A 10,397-nucleotide genomic window follows, 5' to 3' on the forward strand; every position below is an offset into this window, starting at 1 on the left:
TTAGGCAAGAGTGGTTGGTTGTTCATACCTATGTAATCCTGACACTTTCTGCCATGACAATAAACAGCTTAAGACCATGGAGAAATCCGCCATGAGAAACAGTGGAGCAGGCCTTAGCCTACACAGCCGCTGTCTAATCTCCCATAAAAGACCTCTCTGCGTTCTCAGCCACGGAGACCACCAACCCAAACAAGCAAGCTGAGCCAAGCAAGACCCTCATCCCTGCGGGACACTGCCAGAGCTTCTTCCCCTCTCCCCTTCAGCTGTGGGCCAATCCAGTCCATATGCCCCCACTTCGTTCTCAGCCCAACATCTTAACCTTAGCTCCAATGTCTAGTTTTGGGATTTTTTTTTTTTTTTTTTTTTAGACAAGGTCTAGTAATGGCCAAACTGGCTTCAAATTTGCTACGTAGCCACTGCTGACTTTTTTGTATCCACCTCTCAAGTGATGAGATTGCAAGTGTGTCCCATCATGCCCAGCTATTATTTATATCACTCTGTAGCCCAGGCTAGCATGGAACTAACTATGTATCCAAGGCTGGCCTTGAACTTGTAGCAGTCCTCCTATTTCAGCCTCATGGGTGCTGAGAATATAGGCAAGACTAAGTTTGTTAGAACTGGCTTATTCCCTGGGGAGAATGCAGAGATTCCGGATTTATAATCACCAAGCACAGCTGGAGAGGAATAAGTACCAAGCCCAAAACATGCTGCTATGTCTCTGGCGCCACCTCTCTCTCTGAAAAACTAACACACTCAACAAAGATGCCTGGCACAGGCAACCCTCAGGGCTCTCTCGCTCCCTCCTGCTTCAGAGCTTGATGACTTTACAATCAAGCCCACTACTTCCCGTGCCAAGAATGCTTCCATCTGGTCTTTTAATGCCTTCCACTTAAACAGCCCCAAACCATGAGACATAATTAGAAGAAAACCTATGATGTCAGATACCAAAACAAAAAGAAAATCAAAATAGGAACTCGGATGAAAAAAGAGCACAGGGGAAGGAAACACAGGAACATGAGGAAAGAGTTGTGAGGAGTCTAAACAAAAATAATCCTTTCTACGGCGCAAAAGCAGAATTCAAAAAAGAGAAGAATGTACACCCTGGCACACGTCAGCAAGGCTCAGGCAGGAGCACCAACCTTTGTTCCTAGACCAGGACTAGGGTGAGACCTTGTTTCAAAAAACAAAACCAGCCGAGCAGTAGTGGTGCACGCCTTTAATCCCAGCACTTGGGAGGCAGAGGCAGGCGGATTTCTGAGTTCGAGAGTTCGAGGCTAGCCTGGTCTACAGAGTGAGTTCCAGGACAGCCAGGGCTACACAGAGAAACCCTGTCTCGAAAAAATCAAACCAAAAAAACAAAAAACAACAAAAAAACAAAAAACAAAAACAAACAAACAAAAAACCAACATCCCTTTGCACTTCGTGGCATTCCACCTGTCTTAGTCAGGGTTTCTATTGTTGTGACAAAACACCATGACCAAATGCAAATTGGGGAGAAGAGTTGGCTTACACTTCCATATTGCTGTTCATCACCAAAGGAAGTGAGGACAGGAAGTCAAACAGGGCAGGAACCTGGAGGCAGGAGCTGATGCAGAGGCCATGATGGGTGCTGCTTACTGGCTTCCTCCTTATGGCTTGTTCAGCCTTCTTATAGAACCCAGGACCACAAGCCCAGGGAATGGCATCACCCACAGTGGGCTGTGCCCTCCCACATTGATCAGTAGTTGAGAAAATGCCTTACAGCTGGATCTCATGGAGGCATTTCCTCAAGGGAGGCTCCTTCCTCCCTGATGACTGTAGCTTGTGTCAAGTCAACACATAAAACCAGACAGTACGACTGACCTCTTGTACAGTTGACACACACATTGTCTTAAGCTGCAACCCTTCCTTTCTTATTCATCCCCAAGATTTCACATAAAAACATACATAACAGGCAAGCACCAATCCCTGACACGCTGGATACTTGACAGGAGCCTAGCATGATTGTCCTCTGAGATGCTCCACCCAGCAGCTGCCTAAAAAAACAGACAGATGCAGAGACCCACAGCCAAACATTGGTTGGAGCTCAGGGACTCTTATGGAAGAGTTGGGAGGATTGAGGGCCCAGAAGAGGATAGGAACTCCACAGGAAGACCAATAGGGTTAACTAACCTGGACCCTTGGGGGCTCTCTGAGACTGAACCACCAACCAAATAACATACACAGGCTGCACATATGTAGCAGATGTGCAGCTCAGTCTTTATGTGGGTCCAGAACAACTGGAGCAGGGGCTGTCCCTAAAGTTCTTGCTTGTCTGTGGAATACCCTCCCCTGACTGGACTGCCTTGTCTGGCCTCAGTTGAACAGGATGTGCCTAGCTCTGCAGTGACTTGAGGTGCCAAAGTTCGGGCATGGGGAATACCCAAGTGAGCCCCCACTCTCCCAGAGGAGAAGGGAACAGGATATGGGAAGGGACAGTGTGAGGTAGGAGGGCAGGCAGCAATAGGTATAAATCAAAAGAATAAAAAAAAATAAAATAAACAGATAAAAGTCCCACAGTTTTTACAAATACATCAAAATTTCTATTTCTTTAAAATATCCAATCTCCTGGGTGGTGGTGGCACACACACACCTTTGATCTCAGCACTTGGGAGCCAGAGGCAGGCGGGTATCTGTGAACTCTAGGCCAGCCTGTTCTACAGAGAGTTCCAGAACAGCCAATGCTACACAGAGAGACATTGTATCAAACCAACCAATCAAACAAACAAACAAACAAACAAGTAAACAAACAAAAAATCTAATCTCTCTAAAAATCCAAAATCTCTTTTAAAAGTTCAAAGTTTTTCAGCTGTGTGCTCTCGTAAAAATCAAAATCAAATACCTTCTTCAAGAGGAAAGAACCCAGCTGGGCAGTGGTGGTGCACGCCTTTAATCCCAGCACTTGGGAGGCAGAGGCAGGCAGATTTCTGAGTTTGAGGCCAGCGTGGTCTACAGAGTGAGTTCCAGGAAAGCCAGGGCTACACAGAGAAACCCTGTCTCGAAAACAAAAACAAAAACAAAAAAAAAAAAAAAAAAAAAAAAGGGAAGAACCCAGGCACAATCACAATCTGAACCAAGCAAAACCAAACTCAAACAATATATAAATAACTTAATGTCCAATGTTTGGGATCCGCTCATGATCTTCTGGGCTTCTCCAAGGGCTTAGGTCACTTCTCCAGCTCTGCCTCTGTAGCACACAGCGTGTCTTCCACGGTTCTGGCAGGTTCTATTCCATAGCTGCTGCTGTTCTTGGTGATCATCTTGTTGTCCTGGCATCTCCAAAATGCTGGGTCTTCCTCTGCAACTGGGCTGCACTTTCACCAATAGCCTCTTACAGACTCTCTTCATAGTGCCACGCCTCAAGTTCTTAGCATGACTACTTCAGTTCTGGGCTTTGGATTGCCACTGAGGCTACACCTTCTCCAACGGCCTCTCCTGGGCTCTCACAGTGCCAAGCCTCACCTGCTCTTCATGACCCCTTCATGCCTTGAAAACCAGTACCACCTGGGTGACTCTTACACATTGCCAACTGCTAGCTTGAGGTACAACCTTGGCTGCCTCTGGAACACAGCTTCTCTGTGCTCTCAGGAAACACTCCCCAGATCTCACCTCAGTGATGCTGGCCTCTTCTTAATCACTGCTAACTTCTTAGCTCCAGCACCAATTGTCACAGTAACACAAAGATTTCACTTCAGTGGTGCTGGCCTCTTGTTAATTGCAACTGACGCTTTGGCCCCAGCTGACAAGAACCGCGGAATCCTAACTCAAAATAGCAAATGCCATTAATAATCTTCTTCTTCTTCTTTTTTTTTTTTCCCCTGAGACAGGGTTTCTCTGTACAGTCCTGGCTATCCTGGAACTCACTTTGTAAACCAGGCTGGCCTCGAACTCAGAACTCCACCAGCCTCTGCCTCCCAAGTGCTGGGATTAAAGGCATGAGCCACCACTGCCCAACTCATTAATAGTCTTTAAACTTCCCTCTGAAACTTCACAAGCCAGGCCTCCATCCTCAATAAATTCCCACTGAGGTCTCAACACTTAATGGCTTTTCTAGGTCAAAGTTCCAAAGTCCTTCCACAATCCTCCCAAAGACATGGTCAGGTCTGTCATAGGATACCCCACTAGGCTGTTAACAATTTGTCTTAATTAGGATTTCTATTGCTGCAGTGAAACATCATAATCAAAAAGTAAGCTGGAGAGGAAAGGGTTTATTTCGCTTACACTTCCATATCACCCGTTCATCATCAAAGGAAGTCAGAACAAGAGCTAAAACAGAGCAGGAAGCTGGAGGCAGAAGCTGATGCAGAAGCCATGAGGGGTGCTGTTTACTGGCTTGCTTCCTCTGGCTTGCTCAGCCTGTTTTCTTATTGAACCCAGGACCAGCAGCCCAGGGATGGCACCGCCCACAAAGGTGTGCATCACCACCCCTGGCTTAAGAAGTTTAATAATCAATGAAGCACCAGTTTGGACTAAAATGGAAGAGAGAGGGGAACGGGGGCGTAGCTCTACAGAGCTCTGGCCTGGTAAGCCTTCGACCACAAAAACACCAAACCGTGGGAGAGAAGAGGTCCCTGCACTCTGTTGCAAACAGATCACTTCTCGCTCAAGAGGAAGAAGACACAATAGCAGGTAAGAGAGCCAAAGGTTATGACTGTTGACCTAGGAGCCAGGAGAGAAGACTGAAGACTCCTCCCACAGAGCAGACTCAGGCCCAGCTGTGGAAGTCTATGTGGACTGAGACACATGTGGGGCAGGAAATAATTTTTGTTTTGTTTTTCAAGACAGGGTTTCTCTGTGTAGCCCTGGCTGTCCTAGAACTCACTCTGTAGACCAGGCTGGCCTCGAACTCAAAAATCGGCCTACCTCTGTCTCCCAAGTGCTGAGATTAAAGGCGTGTGCCACCACTGCCCGGCAAAATTTTTTTTTTGAGACACATTTTATGTAGCTTCGAGTGCCCTTGACCTAAGAACATAGCTGAGGCTACTCTTGAACTCACTGCCTGTTGCCTGGACCTCCCCAAGTGCTTGAATTATATATGAACATCACCATGCCTGTGAGCAAAATCTATGGGGAAGGTAAATTATCTCAAATCAAAAACAGTCCTGTGCCAGGCAGTGTGGTGCATGCCTAAAACCCCTGGATCAGGAGATAAGGACAGAGGGTTACCTTCAGTTCAAGGATAGCCTGGGCTACAGAGAGACCCGTCTCAAACACCACACACACACCTGGGAGATAGCTCATGGGGTAAAGACATTGTGCCAAGCACTCCTGTGAATGCCACAAATCCCAGGTGACTTGTGTGCCACCTGCGTGTGACTTTAGGCTCCAAAGGTGGCAGTGGGGCATGGGACCCCTGGAGCGAGCTGTCGAGCCAGAGTCTGCAATGCTGGCTTTGCTTCAACCAGCCTACCTTGCCTCAGTGAGGAAGGTAAAGATTGCTGCCCTCAGTCTTGAGGCCCCCAACATGTGCACACCTAACACAGACGCGTGGGTTTGAGGGGTCGGGGAAAACAAACAAAAGTAGTCCCCTTTCTTTTTCCTAGAGGAAATGTTTGTTGCCGTGAAGGGTTAAGTTTAACAACAGATGCCAGGGGGATGATGTCAAGGAAGGCGTGGTTAGAAGCTTCACAAGTTCGGATTCCTTTATCCCCAGACATTTCCAGTCCAACTCACCTATCTCCTGTCTGCACGTCTGCACGGAGGCAGTCCTGCTAACTGAAGGCACGGTCTAGAGACCTACAACTAACCTTTCTTGCTTCGTATTTATCTATCTATCTCAAGGCCACTAGCTTTTTTTTTTTTAAGTGATCACATTAAAGTATCTTGTTGAAGCCTTTTTGAAATCCACACTTTTTCATTTTGTAACTTTTTGCCCACTTGGTATTTTGAGGCCCTGGCTGTCCTGAATTTAGCAGATCCTTTCACATTTATGGCAGGAGTCATCAGAGTGTAATGACAATGTAGACCAGGCTGGCCTGAAACTCACGGAGACCTATCTGCCTCTTTCCCAAGTGCTGAGATCAAAGGCATGCACGACTATGCCTAGGCCATTTTGTAACTTTATATTTACCCACAGCTCCCTCCCTCCCTCCCTTCCTCCCTCCATTCTACCCTCCTTTCCTTCCTCCCTTCCTTCTTTAAAACAGTCTTGTTCTACTAGCCTGAAATTGCTCTGAAAACAGACTGGCTGACCTCAAACACCATGTAGTTACTCTGTTTCCATTTCCAAAACGCCGGGATTCCAAGCGAATGTTGACAAGCCTGCTTCCCTTTTGTAGCTATTTTAATTCCAATGCATAGAAATTTAACACTAACATCCCAAGAAAGAAGGCTGCCTTTATTCGTTGATTTCAGTTTTTTTATTTATCGATTTATGTTTTTAGTACTAGGGATAGAGCCCAGAGCCTTGATTGAGTAAGCTAAGAAAGTGTTTTAACATAGACCCACAACCCCATCCCTTAAGAAAGAGAAAGAAAGAAAAAAGAAAAGAAGGAAGGAAGGAAGGAAGGAAGGAAGGAAGGAAGGAAGGAAGGAAGGGAGATCGGTTTTAGGAGCTGGAGAAATGGCTCAGTAGTTAAGAGCTCATATTGCTCTTGTAGAGGATCCAAATTCAGTTCCCAGCACCCACATCCGGTGGCTCACAACTGCTTCTAAGTCTGCATCTAAGGGCTCTGGCACCCCTGGCCTTTGCAGGCACTTATACTTGCATGCACATACCCACACACATACACATCATTTAAAATAAAATTTCATTTAAAAGAAATGTAATGATTTCTGTGTGTCTGCCTGCCTGCCTGCCTGTCTCCTGCACCCCCATGTGTGTATATGTGTGTCAGTCTGTCTTGTCTGTGACCCGTGTGTATGTGTGTGTGTGTGTGGGGGGGTGAGTTTGTGTGAATATGAGCTCCTGAGTCCAGGCACCTACAGAGGCCAGAGGCTTCCAGTTCCTCTGGAACTGGATTTATAGGCAAGGTACGTAAGGTGGGCTTCTGGAATGGAATTCTGGTCCCTGCAAGAGTAGGACACACTCTTAAACTCTGTTGTTTCCTCCCTTTCTTTGTTTGAGACAAAGTCTCACATAGCCAAGACTGGCCTTGATTTACAGTCTTGTCTCAGTCTCCTGAGTCACCAGGATTACAAGTTTGTATCACTTGTCCTTATATTTGACTATGTTACTATCGCTATGACAAATGAAGAAATTAAATTAAAAATAAGGACTGGGGAGACAGCTCAGTAGAACATGAGGATCTGGCTTCAGATTCCCAGCACCAGTGGCTGGGGTCATAGTTCAGTGATTAAGAGCACTGGCTGTTATTGCAGAAATGCAGTTCCCAGCATCCACATGGCAGCTCACAACCATCTGTAACTCCAGCTCCAGGGATCTGACACCTTCTCACGGCCTTTGTGGACACTAGACACACATGTGGTACACATTTACATGCACCAAAACATTCTTGACATAAAAAAAAAAAAAATTTCCCCCAGAATCCAGGTAAAACCAAGCACGGCCTCACATGGACAGGACAAGGGGATCCCCAGAGCTCACTGGTAAAGCCAGCCTGGCTGAAATGTCTGCTACTGGCTTGCACAAGCACACACACACACACACACACACACACACACACACACACACACAGAATAAGAAAACTGAGACTTCCAGCCAGACATGGTGCCACATGCAAGAATCCTAGGACTTGAGAGGTGGAGGATCAGGAACTCAGAGCCAGCCTTAACTATTTTATCAAGGTTGACATCAGCCTGAGCTACCTGAGACTGTCTCTAAACACAAAATAAATAAAAAAGAAAATTATGACTGTCACAAACTCCTTGTGAGAAATCTTCCCTTGATAAGTAAAATATATGAGACAATTCAAAATAAAACAATCCTGGTTCTGTTTGTGTTTTCTTTTGATTCTTTGCTGTTGTTTTTCTAAGACAGGGTCCCACATAGCCCAGGCTGGCTTTAAAATTGCTACGTAGCCAAGGCTGGTCTTGTGATCCTTAGCCTCCTGCCCTGATGGCTGGGGATTATAGGGTTAGGCCACCTAACTCAGCCTAATCCTACTTGGTGGTGGTATTAGATTTATTTATTGTTTTTTATGTGTGAATGCTTTACCTGCAAGAATGCATATGTACTATGTGTATGCTTGGTGCCTGAGAAGGTCAGAATCCCCTGGGACCAGAATTTTGGATGGTGGTAAACTACTATGCAGATGCTTTGAAATAAAACCAGGCCCTCTGTAAGAGCACCAAGTGGTCTGTGTGTTTTGTTTTTATTTTTTTAGGATTCATTTTTATCTGTATGAGAATTTTGCTTGTATGGATGTCTGTGCACCACTTCTGTGTCTGGTGTCTATGAAAGTCAGAAAGCTGCGTCAGATCCTCTAAAACAGTATTTACAAGTAACTGTGAGCCATTATGTGGATGGGATTCAAATCTAGGTTCTCTGGAAGAACAACCAATGTTCTGTTTGTTTGTTTGTTTGTTTGTTTTGGTTTTTCCAGACAGGGTTTCTATGTATAGCCCTGGCTGTCCTGGAACTCACTCTGTACTGTAGACCAGGCTGTCCTGGAACTCAGAAATCCACCTGCCTCTGCCTCCCAAGTGCTGGATTTAAAGGCGTCCGCCACCACTTCCCGGCTTATAACCAATGTTCTTAACCACTGAGCTATCTTTCCAACCCCTGTTTGTTTTTTGTTGTTGCTGTTTTAGTTTGGTTAGTATTGATTTTGTTTTGGTTGGTTGGCTTTTTGAGACAGAGTTTCTCTGTGTGGCCCTGACTGTCCTGGAATTCACTCTGCAGACCAGGCTGACCTCGAACTCAGAGAGATCCTCCTGCCTCTGCTTCCCAGTGCTGGAATTAAGGACCTGTGCTACTATATCTGGCTGTTGCTGTCTTAAGACAGTGTCTCACTATATGTAGCTGGCCTGGGACTCTAATTCAGAGACCTACCTGTCTCTGCCTCCCAAATACTGGGATTAAAATAGTCAAACACATCCAGCCTTTTCGTTTTATGGAGACAGGGTCTTGGGTATCTCAGGTTGGCTATGTAACCCAGGTTGACCATGGACCTCCCAAGTGCTGAGACTACAGGCCTGCATCACACTGGTTTATTCTATGATGGAGTTATGCTAGGACAGAGTCCAGAGCTTCAGGGGTGCTAGGCAAACAGTCTGCTAATAAGCTTCCCATTTTTACTATATCCTTTAAATTTTGAATTATACATTTATTGTGTGTGTGCATGTTACAGCATGTATGTGGAGGTCAGAGGTTAACTTATCACAGGAGACAGTTTTCTCCACCAACCTCAAGGCAGGGTCTTATTACTTCTGCTGCTATGTATCCACCAGGAGAGCTGGCCCAAGAACTTTCAGGAAGTTCAGCCATCTTGCCATAGGAGTGCTGGGGTTACAGATTTGTACCACCTCATCCAGCTTTCTTACATGGATCCTAGGACCCGAACTCAGATTCTCAGATCCTCAGACTGTGTGGTAAGCAACCCCTGAGTCACCTTGCAAGCTCTTATAAGTATTTTTTATTCTAGAAACTAGAACTAATAACAATAAACAGCAGTAAACTATAATGTAAAATTTTTCCTTATATAAAGAAACATGGCCGGGCGGTGGTGGTGCATGCCTTTAATCCCAGCACTTGGGAGGCAGAGGCAGGCGGATTTCTGTGTTCGAGGCCAGTCTGGTCTACAGAGTGAGTTCCACAACAGCCAAGGCTATACAGAGAAACCCTGTCTCGAAAAACAAAAAACAAAAACAAAAACAAAAAAAAAAAAGAAAGAAAGAAAGAAAGAAAGAAAGAAAGAAAGAAAGAAAGGAAGGAAGGAAGCATGCATTTCACTTCATGGCTTTTTTGGCTTGGAGGGGCAGGGCAAGGTATTATAAATCAAAACTAGGGCCTTATTTTTTAGTTTTATTGTTTTCATGAGACAGGGTGGAAGAACACCTACAGCAAATTAATGTAACTCATTCGCCTCCAGGAGTCAGATTTGAGTAAGAAACTACAGGACTTTGACAGATCTTACTGTATAGCCCTGGACTGGCCCAGAGATTACTACATAGATCAGGCCAGTCTCAAACTTGTGGCCTCTGAGGGTGAGGATTTTGGGCCTGTGCCATTTAGGCCTGTTTGTGTGGTGCTGGGAGCTGGAGATTAAGGAGCAAAGATTCTACTAAATGAGCTACAACCCAGCACAACCCTGCTTGTGTATGTGTGTGTGTGTATGTATGTATGTGTGTATATGTATATGTGTGTGTATGTATGTGTGTGTATGTATGTATGTGTGTGTATGTATGTGTGTGTATGTATGTGTGTGTATGTGTGTATATATGTATGTATGTGTGTATGTGTGTGTATGTGTGTGTGT

At 45.4% G+C, this 10,397-nt stretch overlaps 1 protein-coding gene and 1 long non-coding RNA gene across 4 annotated transcripts in view; one reads left to right on the top strand and one right to left on the bottom strand.

Annotated features, from left to right (window-relative positions):
• The window catches only part of Rbms2 (RNA binding motif single stranded interacting protein 2), a 42,458-nt gene that overhangs the window by 23,454 nt on the left and 8,607 nt on the right, over positions 1–10,397 (bottom strand). The gene's annotated exons all lie outside the window — the stretch shown is intronic.
• LOC114638222 overlaps positions 4,386–10,397 on the top strand; it is a 7,004-nt gene continuing 992 nt past the window's right edge. The window contains exons 1-2 of the long non-coding RNA XR_003713852.1: positions 4,386–4,647; positions 9,370–9,510. This is a non-coding gene — a long non-coding RNA (uncharacterized LOC114638222). The remainder of the gene's footprint in view (positions 4,648–9,369; positions 9,511–10,397) is intronic.

Source organism: Grammomys surdaster, unplaced genomic scaffold, assembly GCF_004785775.1.
Source record: "Grammomys surdaster isolate TR1022 unplaced genomic scaffold, NIH_TR_1.0 125562, whole genome shotgun sequence".
Classification (NCBI taxonomy): domain Eukaryota; kingdom Metazoa; phylum Chordata; class Mammalia; order Rodentia; family Muridae; genus Grammomys; species Grammomys surdaster.